The sequence below is a fragment of the Globicephala melas genome, chromosome 3, assembly GCF_963455315.2.
Source record: "Globicephala melas chromosome 3, mGloMel1.2, whole genome shotgun sequence".
Lineage (NCBI taxonomy): Eukaryota > Metazoa > Chordata > Mammalia > Artiodactyla > Delphinidae > Globicephala > Globicephala melas.
In genome coordinates this window covers 56,676,370-56,692,069 of record NC_083316.1, presented here as the reverse complement: position 1 = coordinate 56,692,069, position 15,700 = coordinate 56,676,370, and the positions used below count along the sequence as shown (strand labels likewise).

General features: G+C 37.3%; 1 protein-coding gene across 2 annotated transcripts in view; it reads left to right on the top strand.

Moving 5' to 3' along the window:
- ZNF366 (zinc finger protein 366) overlaps window positions 1–15,700 on the top strand; it is a 328,855-nt gene that overhangs the window by 39,787 nt on the left and 273,368 nt on the right. For both annotated transcript variants that reach the window (XM_060295874.1, XM_060295882.1), the window contains exon 3: window positions 2,188–2,281. The gene's annotated coding sequence lies outside the window, so the exon portion shown is untranslated. The remainder of the gene's footprint in view (window positions 1–2,187; window positions 2,282–15,700) is intronic.

Here is a 15,700-nt window from a genome sequence, read left to right as displayed (position 1 = left end):
AAATTCATTTTAAAAGTCATTAAAATATATACCTTTAGCAATTTTATTTTCAATTGATACAATTGTAAGAGACCTTAACTGCTCTTGGAAAATGAAAGATTGCAAATAATTTTTGATACTTTTAAATTTTGACAAGGATCTTTCTGCTGATGCAATTATTGGAGCTGTTATGAGTATTTTATAGGTTGTGACAATATTTGGGATGAATTTCTGGTAAATTATTTTGAAATAAAAGTTTTAGTGCATGTAGAGCTAATGAGTCCCACAGAATAATTTTTCTAAAAATATTTCATTCTTCATACAAATCAGTTTTGTGTAAGCTGAAATTTAATTTAAAATGTAAACTTATACAATGGCATTTTAATATTTGCTCTGACATTTCCTGTAATTTATGGAGGTTGTACAAGAACCAAATGTGACTTCATGATTTGTATAAAATTCAAAGTGCTGGTTTATGCATTCTATTGATGCATCTTCAACTGCAAGGAAGAAAAAAAATTTTAATTATCCTCTTCATTAATAATTGGTTCATCTGAAGCTTCATAGTAGGTAGTGTATCTTCCTGTCAAATGCCCTGATCTTTCAATTTATTTTCTATTTCTTAGTCTGTGGATATGGGGACTTCCCTGGTGGTCCAGTGGTTAAGACTTCACCTTCCAATGAAGGGGGTGCGGTTTCCATCCCTGGTGGGGAAGCTAAGATCCCACATGCCTCGAGAACAAAAAACCAAACATAAAGAAACAGAAGCAATATTGTAACAAATTCAATAAAAACTGAAAAAAAATGGTCCACATCAAAAAAAATGTCTGTGGATATGTGCTTTGCAATGTTGAAGCAGTTTTCAAAACCTGAGATTCAAAGGGAACCCTCCTGCACTGTTGGTGGAAATGTAAACTGATACAGCCACTATGGAGAACAGTATGGAGGTTCCTTAAAAAACTAAAACTAGAACTACCCTACGACCCAGCTATCCCACTATTGGACATACACCCTGAGAAAAACCATAATTCAAAAACACATGCACCCCAATGTTCATTGCAGCCCTATTTACAATAGCCAGGACATGGAAGCAACCTAAATGTCCATCAACAGAGGAATGGATAAAGCAGATGTGGCATATATATACAATGGAATATTACTCAGCCATAAAAAGGAACGAAATTGAGTTATTTGTAGTGAGGTAGATGGGCCTAGAGTCATACAGAGTGAAGTAAGTCAGAAAGAGAAAAACAAATACCATATGCTAACACATATATATTGAATCTAAAAAAGCATACAGATGAACCTAGTGTCAGGGCAGGAATAGAGACCCAGATGTAGAGGATGGACTTGAGGGCGCAGACGAGGAAGGGGAAGCTGGGGTGAAGTGGGAGAGTAGCATTGACATGCATACACTACCAAATGTAAAATGAACGGCTAGCGGGAAGCTGCTGCGTAGCACAGGGAAATCAGCTTGGTGCTTTGTGATGACCTGGAGGGTTTGGGTGGGGGGTGGGGGATGTGGGGATATGTGTGTACTTGTGGCTGATTCACTTTGTTGTGCAGCGGAGGCCAGCACAACGTTGTGGGGCATTTACACTCCAATAAAGATGTGAAAAGAAAAAAGATTATAATGACTCCCTGACATGCTTTCTTGCAGTATTCATGTGTACAGTTTTATTTTGTAATAATTTACTGACAAAATTTACTGCCTGTGTGCCGGCGGTTCCTGTCCCATCCTCAGGCCAGAGTTAGTATTTGTGCAGATGCCACAGTCAGGCTCTAGGGACTGATGGACAAGAGCCTCCCACCATGGGTCCCAGCAGTGTGTGTGTGCAGAAACCTTCCTTTCTCACATGGCTCTGGCCACTGCTGCCATGGCCGCTGCTTTTGCACTGCAGTTGCCATCGCTGCAACTGCCATCGCTGCTGCCAGTTTGGGCCTAGGTCCTGGCCTGGCAGCCTTGTTCAGGAAAATTTAGTACTTTTGTACGCCAGAGGCCTTGAAAAGTTAAGCCAATATGCTGCAGAAGAGGAGCCTGGGATGCAAGTCTTTATAAAATTACTTGCTAGCACCAGTAAGTCTAAAATCATGGGGTCCAGACACAGGGCTACAGGTGCCAATGGAAAACCTTAGCAATGCTAGGGGATCCATGGGAATAAGCACGATTGTTTCCAATATGTTCTAATGACATAATTAATATTATAGGTGACTGATAATCTTCCAGAAGTAATGATGCACGAAGATTGGTGTGTTTGGAGCCAAATCTATCCAAAGATGCATTTTTGGATGAAAAGTAGAGGTAAGTAAGTTTGTGTTGACCTAAATTTGTACTTCTTCCAGACTATGGTGTTCTTTATCTTGAAATATTTGATCACTTTGAAAGAATGGGAGTTTATTTATATGCACGCATGCCATCTTGAAGATTCTACAAGATTCATTCATCTGATTCATTCATCTTAGGTGTGAAATATGTTGTATTTCACACAGTGGTATATTAAAAAACTTTTTGTTATGTAAAATTTCAAATATATACAAAACTAGAGAGCATAGTATAATGAGCCCCTTCTTATGTACCCATTACCCAGCTTCAGTAATTTCATGACTGAGTTTTATCTGTACCCCCACCCACTTTCCTCAGTTATAGATTATTTTGAAACAAATCCCAGACATCATATAATTTTATCTGCAAAAATTTCAACATGTACCTTTAAAGGATTAGGTACCATTATTTCACCTCAGATTTAATGATAATTATTAACATTATAAAATAGTTATAGCTATTATTTACATTTGTCTATCTTGTTTCATTAGATGGCTTTGGGATAAGAATTCAATAGATGGAGAGGGAAGGAGAAAGGGCATCCCAGAAACAAAGGGACAGGTGACCAGTGAGAGTGTAGGTATGTTTGTATGACTCATTTGCCCATAACTATTCTCATATGAATCAGTTTTAAAACCAGGATTTGGACCAAAACAATTCATCCTGTTTAGAAATGTTTGATGATTGTGCAGAACCAACCAGTATGGTCTAAGTGGAACATTCTTAAACAAGAACATATTTCCTCTCAAAGAACTGCATTATATAGAGTTAGCCATTATTTTTTTCTAAACCAAGGCTGTCTGTGAAAAAGGCAAGGGAGCCCTCTTTAAAGCTCTTGCTATTTCACAAAAATCTCAGTTGCTATTTTCACAGCCCTAAAAGTGGAATTGTGGCATAAGATGGGGAAAAATTGTTCTCAATTGTTCTAAATGATTGTAAGTCACCATCCATTATAGTGTGCTGTTTTTATTTTTGCTATGTGACTTGTCAGGTTTGGGAAGGAATAAAATATGTTCTTGAATACTGTGGTAAGAGAAAGATATTTCTGCATTTGATCAAACTCTAGATGCCATTGACTGTACCAATATGTACCATTAAGAAAGGGGAAAAAACCTGTTGACTAAACTGTAACACGATATAAAATTCATTCCAATTTCCGAGATGTTAAAATGTGAAAATGAATGTGCATTTTTGAATCTATGATACATGGCATTTATTGAGTGCCTTTTATATACCAGGTTCTGTTCCTGATCTTGATAAACATTATCTCAATTAATTCTTATAAAAACCTAGTCACATGGGGTATTCCTTGCCCCCATTTTACAGATGAGGAAAGTGAAGCCCAGAGAAGCTAAAGATCACAAAGTTAGCAACTGAAACAAGTTCATCATACCTTCCTCTTCTCAAACTTCTGTTCTTAATCTGTGACTCTCTAGTCAAGCTATGCCTTCATAAATTGTGACACTCTTGGGTATTTGCAGCATGTGGCCTGTTTTCAGCTTGGGCACTTTTCATTTATGGCAAACCCTTATAGGACCTTCACAGTGAGGCAAAGACTCATGCCGCCCTAAGTCAGATGGGAAAACCCAGTTAGAACCTCAGTTTTATCACCCGGTCAGAATGGTAGAAGCAGAATACATATATTATATACTATAGCTCAGTGGGTCTGTGGATCCTCAGGGCCTGAGAGCAGGTTCACCAGACACTTGACCTGCAACAGCATACCAACTCCATGTACCAGCTCTCATTCTCACTGTTGAATGGCCAGGGTTGGACTGCTTGGGTGGTCTCAGGGGCTGAGGCTGAACTGGAAGGGCTGGGGAAGGAAGGCCCTCACATTCTTCACTTAGGAGAGAACCAGGTGAAGCTAGACAGGCAACAGTGGGATGTAGGTTGGATAGTCCTGATCTTGCTACTTTTCTGCTTATGCTTCCTCTCTTCCTCTCACAAAAGAGCCCTGTCTTTTGTGTCTAAGTCCCACTCAGGCTCTTAATTAGTTTTGTGGCTGTAAAACAAGTCACTTAACCTCTGTTATCTTCAGTTTACTTTAGTATTGTAAAATAGAAATATCTAATTCATACATTGGTTGTAAGGATTAAGAAATACTGACTGCAAAGTTGGTTTCAATACACGTTAATTCCTCTTCCTTTCGCTCTCCTGGGTCATGTATTAAATGCCATTTGTACAGTTATCTACCCTTCTACCACCTTAACAAGGCAATAATGTTAATAATTTTTACACAGTTTCCTAAAAGTTGTTCTGTTCATTACCCTATTATCTCAGATGATTTTTCCAACAATCCATTGAAGTAGCTAGCAAAATATTATCTTTGAAAATTTCAGTTAAATAGTAACATTTAATAGTAACAAAAATATTTTTCAAAATTCCCTATTTCAGAGGAAAGAAAAAACTTGATATATTGATAGGAAAGTCTAAACTTGTTTAATATTGCTTGTCTAAAACAGAGGAGAGAGGTTGGTGAATAGATGATTGAAGATAGTTTGAATTCTACTCTGAGTATTATGATACTATGAATATAAGTCACTGAGCTTTAAATGAATGCTTGAGTAATATAAATAAAAATCTTCTGGGGTACACATTTGAATGCCAAATGGTTCTTGACTATCCAAAAAGTGGTTCTCTTGGTTTTTAGATAGGGTCTTTAGCTTATATGTCTAACATCCCTGAAAAAGTTTCTGGCCAAGGGGTATTACTGTGTTCAATAGTAATAGAATGCTAAAATACCTTTTTTTTTTTTTTAATGAATTTATTTATTTTTGGCTGCATCGGGTCTTCGTTCTTGGGTCTTTTTTTTTTTTTTAACATGTTTATTGGAGTATAATTGCTTTACAATGATGTGTTAGTTTCTGCTTTATAACAAAGTAAATCAGCTATACATGTACATATATCCCCATATCTTTTCCCTCTTGCGTCTCCCTCCCTCCCACCCTCTCCATCCCACCCCTCTAGGTGGTCACAAAGCACTGAGCTGATCTCCCTATGCTATGCAGCTGCTTCCCACTAGCTATCTATTTTACATTTGGTAGGGTATGTATGTCCATGCCACTCTCTCACTTTGTCCCAGCTTACGCTTCCCCCTCCCCGTGTCCTCAAGTACATTCTCTAGTAGGTCTGCGTCTTTATTCCCAACTTGCCCCTAGGTTCTTCATAACCTTTTTTTTTTTTTAATTCCATATATGTGTGTTAGCATACGGTATTTGTTTTTCTCTTTCTGACTTACTTCACTCTATATGACAGACTCTACGTTCATCCATCTCACTACAAATAACTCAATTTCATTTCTTTTTATGGCTGAGTAATATTCCATTGTATATATATGCCACATCTTCTTTATCCATTCATCTGTCGATGGACACTTAGGTTGCTTCCATGTCCTGGCTATTGTAAATAGGGCTTCAATGAACATTGTGGTACATGACTCTTTTTGAATTATGGTTTTCTCATGGTATATGTCCAGTAGTGGGATTGCTGGGTTGTGTGGTAGTTTTATCTTTAGTTTTTTAAGGAACCTCCATACTGTTCTCCATAGTGGCTGTATCAATTTACATTCCCACCAACAGTGCAAGAGGGTTTGTTGGAAGATTTTTAATCAGTCTCGATTTCACTGCTTGTGACTGGTCTGTTTATATTTTCTGTTTCTTCCTGGTTCAGTCTCAGAAGGTTGTGTTTTTCTAAGAGTTTGTCCATGTCTTCCAGGTTGTCCATTTTATTGGCATATAGTTGCTTGTAGGAATTTCTCATTATCCTTTATATTTCTGCAGTATCCGTTGTTACTTCTCCTTTTTCATTTCTAATTCTATTGATTTGAGTCTTCTCCCTTTTTTTCTTGATGAGTCTGGCTAATTGATTATCAATTTTGTTTATCTTCTCAAAGTACCAGCTTTTAGTTTTATTGATCTTTGCTATTGTTTCCTTCATTTCTTTTTCATTTATTTCTGCTCTGATCTTTATGATTTCTTTCCTTCTCCTAACTTTGGGTTTTTTTGGTTCTTCTTTCTTGAATTGCTTTAGGTGTAAGGTTAGGTTCTTTATTTGAGATGTTTCCTGTTTCTTTTTTCTTTTTTTCACACACACACACACTGTATTTTATTTTTACAACAGATAAATAAACTGACACCAAGCATTGTTAATGGATGACCACAACAAAAGCAACAATAATTGCAATTACCAAACACGAAACACACTCATACTATGTCATAATATTGACATTCAGTCCAGTAATCCTCCACTGTAACAGCTCCTTAACTTTGCAGTGAGAATTGATTTGTATATTTTTTGCCTCTGAGTCCTTGTGGGACTTTTTTTTTATTCAAACAGAAAGTCACAAAAATTATAATCATCCTCATGAGTTCACTCAGTCCCATGTAATTAATTTTTTTCATCTTGATCTTTTGTTAGCCCTTTTATGAATTCATCAGTTTTCCATTAGAGTTCTGAAAATGCTTATTCATTCAGTTCAGCAGTATAGTCATTTACCAGAAACCTGTACTTGTCAGAGTCTTTTCCATGAATTGCTTGAGGATGAAACCCTTTTATAGGAACATATTTGCAAAAGCATCAGAGTACACTCAGAACTGTCTGTAAATGACAAAAGACTTAAAAATGACCACGGTTAAAGATTTGATGAAAGTTCATAATAATGCAATTGACAAGGAAATTTTGCTATTTCTGAGATATACATTTTAAAGTAATAACTAGAATTATGACTTATAATATTATACCAGAACATATAAGATTTTTAGAAATTTCATGTAATGTTTGGAACATTTATATTAACATATTTCCATACAAATAACCCAAAGAAAGTTTAGTATTAGTTGTTTTTTTTGGTTTGTTTGTTTTTTTATACTGCAGGTTCTTATTAGTCATCAATTTTATACACATCAGTGTATACATGTCGATCCCAATTGCCCAATTCAGCAAACCACCATCCCCACCCCACCGTGGTTTTCCCCCCTTGGTGTCCATACGTTTGTTCTCTACATCTGTGTCTCAACTTCTGCCCTGCAAACCGGTTCATCTGTACCATTTTTCTAGGTTCCACATACATGCATTAATATACGATATTTGTTTTCCTCTTTCAGACATACTTCACTCTGTATGACAGTCTCTAGATCCATCCACGTCTCAACAAATGACTCAAATTCATTCCTTTTTATGGCTGAGTAATATTCCATTGTATATATGTACCACAACATCTTTATCTGTTCGTCTGTCAATGGGCATTTAGGTTGCTTCCATGACCTGGCTATTGTAAATAGTGCTGCAATGAACATTGGGGTGCATGTGCCTTTTTGAATTATGGTTTTCTCAGGGTATATGCCCAGTAGTGGGATTGCTGGGTCATATGGAAATTCTACTTTTAGTTTTTTAAGGAACCTCCATACTGTTCTCCATAGTGGCTGTATCAATTTACATTCCAACCAACAGTGCAAGAAGGTTCCCTTTTCTCCACACCCTCTCCAGAATTGGTTGTTTGTAGATTTTCTGATGATGCCCATTCTAACTGGTGTGAGGTGATACCTCATTGTAGTTTTGATTTGCATTTCTCTAATAATTAGTGATGTTGAGCAGCTTATCATGTGCTTCTTGGCCATCTGTATGTCTTATTTGGAGAAATGTCTATTTAGGTCTTCTGCCCATTTTTGGATTGGGTTGTTTGTTTCTTTAATATTGAGCTGCATGAGCTGTTTATATATTTTGGAGATTAATCCTTTGTCTGTTGATTCATTTGCAAATATTTTCTCCCATTCTGAGGGTTGTCTTTTCATCTTGTTTATGGTTTCCTTTGCTGTGCCAAAGCTTTGAAGTTTCATTAGGTGCCATTTGTTTATTTTTGTTTTTATTTACATTACTCCAGGAGGTGGATCAAAAAAGATCTTGCTGTGATTTATGTCAAAGAGTGTTCTTCCTATGTTTTCCTCTAAGAGTTTTATAGTGTCCAGTCTTAAATTTAGGTCTCGAACCCATTTTGAGTTTATTTTTCTGTGTGGTGTTAGGGACTGTTCTAATTTCATTCTTTTACATGTAGCTGTCCAGTTTTTCCAGCACCACTTACTGAAGAGACTGTCTTTTCTCCATTGTATATCTTTGCCTCCTTTGTCATAGATTACTTGACCATAGGTCCATGGGTTTATCTCTGGGCTTTCTATCTTGTTCCATTGATCTATGTTTCTGTTTTTGTGCCAGTACCATATTGTCTTGATTACTGTAGCTTTGTAATATAGTCTGAAGTCAGGCAGTCTGATTCCTTCAGCTCCGTTTTTTTCCCTCAAGATTCCTTTGGCTATTTGGGGTCTTTTGTGTCTCCATACAAATTTTAAGATGATTTGTTGTAGTTCCGTAAAAAATGCTATTGGTAATTTCATAGGGGTTGCATTGAATCTGTAGATTGCTTTAGGTAGTATAGTCATTTTCACAATATTCATTCTTCCAATCCAAGAACATGGTATATCTCTCCATCTGTTGGTATCATCTTTAATTTCTTTCATCAGTGTCTTACAGTTTTCTACATAAAGGCCTTTTGTCTCCCTAGGTAAGTTTATTCCTAGGTATTTTATTCTTTTTGTTGCAATGGTAAATGGGAGTGTTTCCATAATTTCTCTTTCAGATATTTCATCATTAGTGTATAGGAATGCAAGAGATATCTGTGCATTAATTTTGTGTCCTGCTACTTTATCAAATTCATTGATTAGCTCTAGTAATCAATGAATTTCTGGTGGCATTTTTAGGATTCTCTATGTATAGTATCATGTCACCTGCAAACAGTGACAGTTTTACTTCTTCTTTATCAATTTGTATTCCTTTTATTTCTTTTTCTTCTCTGATTGCCATGGCTAGGACTTCCTAAACTATGTTGAATAATAGTGGTGAGAGTGGACATCCTTGTCTCATTCCTGATCTTAGATGAAATGCTTTCAGTTTTTCACCATTGAGAATGATGTTTGCTGTGGGTTTGTCGTATATGGCCTTTATTATGTTGAGGTAGGTTCCCTCCATGCCCACTTTCTTGAGAGTTTTTATCATAAATGGGTGTTGAATTTTGTCAAAAGCTTTTTCTGCGTCTATTGAGATGATCATATGGTTTTTCTTCTTCAATTTGTTAATATGGTGTATCACGTTGATTGTTTTGCGTATATTGAAGAATCCTTGCATCCCTGTGATAAATCCCACTTGATTGTGGTGTATGACACTTTTAATGTGTTGTTGGATTCTGTTTGCTAGTATTTTGTTGAGGATTTTTGCATCTATATTCATTAGTGATATTGGTCTGTAATTTACTTTTTTTGTAGTATCTTTGTCTGGTATTGGTATCAGGGTGATGGTGGCCTCATAGAATGAGTTTGGGAGTGTTCCTTCCTCTGCAGTTGTTTGGAAGACTTTGAGAGGATGGGTGTTAGCTCTTCTCTAAATGTTTGATAGAATTCACCTGTGAAGCCATCTGGTCCTGGACTTTTGTTTATTGGAAGATTTTTAATCACAGTTTCAATTTCATTACTTGTGATTGTTCTGTTCATATTTTCTGTTTCTTCCTGGTTCAGTCTTGGAAGGTTATACCTTTCTAAGAATGTGTCCATTTCTTCCAGGTTGTCCATTTTATTGGCATACAGTTGCTTCTAGTAGTCTCTGAGGTTGCTTTGTATTTCTGCAGTGTCTGTTGGAACTTCTTTTTCATTTCTAATTTTATTGATTTGATTCCTCTCTCTCTTTTTCTTGATGAGTCTGGCTAATGGTTTATCAATTTTATCTTCTCAAAGAATAAGCTTTTAGTTTTATTGATCTTTGCTATTGTTTTCTTTGTTTCTATTTCATTTATTTCTGCTCTGATCTTTATGATTTCTTTCCTTTTGCTAACTTTGGGTTTTGTTTGTTCTTCTTTCTCTAGGTCCTTTAGGTGTAAGGTTAGATTGTTTATTTAAGATTTTTCTTGTTTCTTGAGGTAGGCTTGTATAGCTATAAACTTCCCTCTTAGGACTGCTTTTGCCACATCCCATAGGTTTTGGATTGTCATGTTTTCATTGTCATTTGTTTCTAGGTATTTTTTGATTTCCTCTTTGATTTCTTCAGTGATCTCTTGGTTATTTAGTAACGTATTGTTTAGCCTCCATGTGTGTGTGTTTTTTACATTTTTTCCCCTGTAATTCACTTCTAATCTCATAGCATTGTGGTCAGAAAAGATGCTTGATATGATTTCAATTTTCTTAAGTTTACTGAGGCTTGCTTTGTGACCCAAGATGTGTTCTATCCTGGAGAATGTTCCGTGTGCACTTGAGAAGAAATTTTAATTTGCTGTGTTTGGATGGAATGGCCTATAAATATCAATTAAATCTATCTTGTCTGTTGTGTCATTTAAAGCTTCTGTTTCCTTATGTATTTTAATGTTGGATGATCTGTCCGTTGGTGTAAGTGAGGTGTTAAAGTCCCCTACTATTATTGTGTTACTGTGGATTTCCTCTTTTATAGCTGTTAGCAGTTGCCTTATGTCTTGAGGTGCTCCTATCTTGGGCACATATATATTTATAATTGTTATATCTTCTTCTTGGATTGATCCCTTGATCATTATGTAGTGTCCTTCCTTGTCTCTTGTAACCTTCTTTATTTTAAAGTCTATTTTATCTGATATGAGTATTGCTTCTCCAGCTTTCTTTAGATTTCCAGTTGCATGGAGTATCTTTTTCCATCCCCTCACTTTCAGTCTGTATGTGTCCCTAGGTCTGAAGTGGGTCTCTTGTAGACAGCATATATATGGGTTTTGTTTTTGTACCCATTCAGCAACCTGTGTCTTTTGGTTGGAGCATTTAATCCATTCAAGTTTAAGGTAATTATCGACATGTATGTTCCTATGACCATTTTCTTAATTGTTTTGGGTTTGTTTTTGTAGGTCCTTTTCTTCTCTTGTGTTTCTCACTTAGAGAAATTCCTTTAGCATTTGTTGTAGAGCTGCTTTGATGATGCTGAATTCTCTTAGCTTTTGCTTGTCTGTAAAGCTTTTGATTTCTCCATTGAATCTGAATGAGATCATTGCCAGGTAGAGTAATCTTGGCTGTAGGTTCTTCCCTTTCATCACTTTAAGTATATCATGGCACTCCCTTCTGGCTTGTAGAGTTTCTGCTGAGAAATCAGCTGTTAATCTTATGGGGATTCCCTTGTATGTTATTTGTCATTTTTCCCTTGCTGCTTTAAATAATTTTTCTTTGTCTTTAATTTTTGCCAATTTGATTACTATGTGTCTTGGCATGTTTCTCCTTGGGTTTATCCTGTATGGGACTTGCTGCGCTTCCTGGACTTGGGTGGCTATTTCCTTTCCCATGTTAGGGAAGTTTTCAACTATAACTTCTTCAAACATTTTCTCTGGTCCTTTCTCTCTCTTTTCTCCTTCTGGGACCCCTGTAATGCGAATGTTGTTGTGTTTAATGTTGTCCCAAAGGTCTCTTAAGCTGTCTTCATTTCTTTTCATTCTTTTTTCTTTAGTCTGTTCTGCAGCAGTGAATTCCACCATTCTGTCTTCCAGGTCACTTATCCGTTCTTCTGCCTCAGTTATTCTGCTATTGATTCCTTCTAGTGTAGTTTTCATTTCAGTTATTGCATTGTTCATCTCTGTTTGTTCTTTAATTCTTCTAGATCTTTTTTAAACATTGCTTGCATCTTCTCGATCTTTGCCTCCATTGTTTTTCCGAGGTCCTGGATCATGTTCACTGTCATTATTCTGGATTCTTTTTCTGGAAGGTTGCCTATCTCCACTTCCTTTAGTTGTTTTTCTGGAGTTTTATCTTGTTCCTTCATCTGGTATATAGCCCTCTGACTTTTCATCTTGTCTATCTTTTTGTGAATGTGGTTTTTGTTCCACAGGCTGCAGGATTGTAGTTCTTCTTGCTTCTGCTGTCTGCCTCTGGTGGATGAGGCTATCTAAGAGGCTTGATGGGAGGGACTGGTGGTAGGTAGAGCTGACTGTTGCTCTGGTGGGTGGAACTCAGCAAAACTTTAATCCACTTGACTGTTGATGGGTAGGGCTGGGTTCCCTCTGTATTGGTTGTTTGGCCTGAGGCAACCCAACACTGGTGTCTACCTGGGCTCTTTTTTGGGGCTACCGACAGACTCTGGGAGGGCTCACGCCAAGGAGTACTTCCCAGAACTTCTGCTGCCAGTGTCCTTGTCCACATGGTGAAACAGAGCCACCCCCTGCCTCTGCAGGAGACCCTCCAACACTAGCAGGTAGGTCTGGTTCAGTCTCCCCTGTGGTCACTGCTCCTTCCCCTGGGTCCCGATGCGCACACTACTTTGTGTGTGCTCTCCAAGAGTGGAGTCTCCGTTTCCCCCAGTCCTGTTGAAGTCCTGCAATCAGTTCCCACTAGCCTTCAAAGTCTGATTCTCTAGGAATTCCTCCTCCCGTGCCGTACCCCAAGGTTGGGAAGCCAGATGTGGGGTTCAGAACCTTCACTCCAGTGGGTGGACTTCTGTGGTATTAGTGTTCGCCAGTCTGTGAGTCACCCACCTACCAGTTATGGCATTTGATTTTATTGTGATTGCCCCCCTCCTACCTTCTCATTGTGGCTTCTCCTTTGTCTTTGGATGTGGGGTATCTTTTTTGGTGAGTTCCAGTGTCTTCCTGTCAGTGATTGTCCAGCAGCTAGTTGTGATTCTGGTGTTCGCCCAAGAGGGAGTGAGAGCACGTCCTTCTACTCCGCCATCTTGGTTCCTCACCATCCTGTTTTCCTGTTTGCTGTTTCTTAAGGTAGGATTGTATTGCTATAAACTTCCCTCTAAGAACTATTTTGCTGCATCCCATAGATTTTGGGTCATTGTGTTTTCATTGTCATTTGTTTCTAGGTATTTTTTGATTTCCTCTTTGATTTCTTCAGTGATCTCTCGGTTATTAAATAGTGTATTGTTTAGCCTCCATGTGTTTGTATGTTTTACAGATTTTTTCCTGTAATACATATCTAGTCTCATAATGTTGTTGTCAGAACAGATACTTGATATGATTTCAATTTTCTTAAATTTACCAAGGCTTGATTTGTGACCCAAGATATGATCTGTCCTGGAGAATGTTCCATGAGCACTTCTTGAAAAGAAAGTGTATTCTGTTGTTTTTGATGGAATGTCCTATAAATATCAATTAAGTCCATCTTGTTTAATGTGTCATTTAAAGCTTATGTTTCCTTATTTATTTTCATTTTGGATGATCTGTGCATTGGTGACAGTGGGGTGTTAAGTTCCCCTACTATGATTGTGTTACTGTCGATTTCCCCTTTTATGGCTGTTAGCCATTTGCCTTGTGTATTGAGGTGCTCCTATGTTGGGTGCATAAATATTTACAATTGTTATATCTTCTTCTTGGATTGATTGATCATTATGTAGTGTTCTTCTTTGTCTCTTGTAATAGTCTTTATCTTAAAGTCTATTTTATCTGATATGAGTATTGCTGCTCCAGCTTTCTTTTGATTTCCATTTGCATGGAATATCTTTTTCCATCCCCTCACTTTCAGTCTGTATGTGTCCCTAGGTCTGAAGTGGGTCTCTTGTATACAGCATATATATGGGTCTTGTTTATGTATCCATTCAGCCAGTCTATGTCTTTTTGTTGGAGCATTTACTCCATTTACATTTAAGGTAGTTATCAAAATGTATGTTCCTATTACCATTTTCTTAATTGTTTGGAGCTTGTTATTGTAGGTCTTTTCCTTCTCTTGTGTTTCCTGCCTAGAGAAGTTCCTTTAGCATTTGTTGTAAAGCTGGTTTGGTGGTGCTGAATTCTCTTAGCTTTTGCTTGTCTGTAAAGGTTTTAATTTTTCCATCGAATCTCAGTAAGATCCTTGCTGGGTAGAGTAATGTTGGTTGTAGGTTTTTCCCTTATATCACTTTAAGTATGTCCTGCCACTCCCTTTTGGCTTGCAGAGTTTCTGCCAAAAGATCAGCTGTTAACCTTATGCAGATTCCCTTTTATGTTATTTGTTGTTTTTCCCTTGCTGCTTTTAATATTTTTTCTTTGTATTTAATTTTTGATAGTTTGATTAATATGTGTCTTGGTGTGTTTCTCCTTGGATTTATCCTGTATGGGACTCTCTGTGCTTCCTGGGCTTGATTAACTATTTCCTTTCCCATATTAAGGAAGTTTCCAACTATAATCTCTTCAAATATTTTCTCAGTCCCTTTCTTTTTCTCTTCTTCTTCTGAGACTCCTATAATTCAAAGGTTGGTGCATTTAATGTTGTCCCAGAGGTCTCTGAGACTGTCCTCAATTCTTTTCATTCTCTTTTATTTATTCTGCTCTGCAGTAGTTATTCCCACTCTTTTATCTTCCAGGTCACCTATGTGTTCCTCTGCCTCAGTTATTCTGCTATTGATTCCTTCTAGAGAATTCTTAATTTCATTTATTGTCTTGTTCATCATTGTTTGTTTGCTCTTTAGTTTTTCTAGGTCCTTGTTAAATGTTTCTTGAATTTTCTCCATTTGATTTCCAAGATTTTGGGTCATCTTTAGTATCATTACTCTCAATTCTTTTTCAGGTAGACTGCCTATTTCCTCTTTATTTGTTTGGTCTGGTGGGTTTTTACCATGCTCCTTCATCTGCTGTGTGTTTCTCTATCTTCTCATTTTGCTTAACTTACTGTGTTTGGGGTCTCCTTTTCGCAGGCTGCAGGTTCGTCGTTCCCGTTGTTTTTGGTGTCTGCCCCCAGTGGCTAAGGTTGGTTCAGTGGGTTTTGTAGGTTTCCTGGTGGAGGGGTCTAGTGCCTGTGTTCCGGTGGATGAGGCTGGGCCTTGTATTTCTGGTGGGCAGGTCCGCATCCGGTGGTGTGTTTTGCAGGTGTCTGTGACCTTATGATGATTTTAGGCAGCCTCTCTGCTAATGGGTGGGGTTGTGTTCCTGTCTTGCTAGTTGTTTGGCATAGGGTGTCCAGCACTGTAGCTTGCTGGTCATTGAGTGGAGCTGGGTCTTAGCATTGAGATGGAGATCTCTGGGAGATTTTTGCCATTTTATATTACGTGGAGCTGGGAGGTCTCTGGTGGACCAATATCCTGAACTCGGCTCTCCCACTTCAGAGGCACAGGCCTGACACTGGCCAGAGCACCAAGATCCTGTCATCTACACGGCTCAGAATAAAAGGGAGAAAAAAATAAAAATAAATAAATAAATAAATAAAAATTTATTAAAATAAAAAATAATTATTAAAAATAAAAAAATTAAAAAGTAATTTAAAAAAGAAAGAAATAAGAGAGCAACCAAACCCAAAAACAAATCCACCAATGATAAGAAGCTCTAAAAACTATACTAAAAAAAAAAAAAAAAGGGCAGACAGAACTCTAGGACAAATGGTAAAAGCAAAGCTATACAGTCAAAATTACACATAGAAACATGCACATACACACTCACAAAAA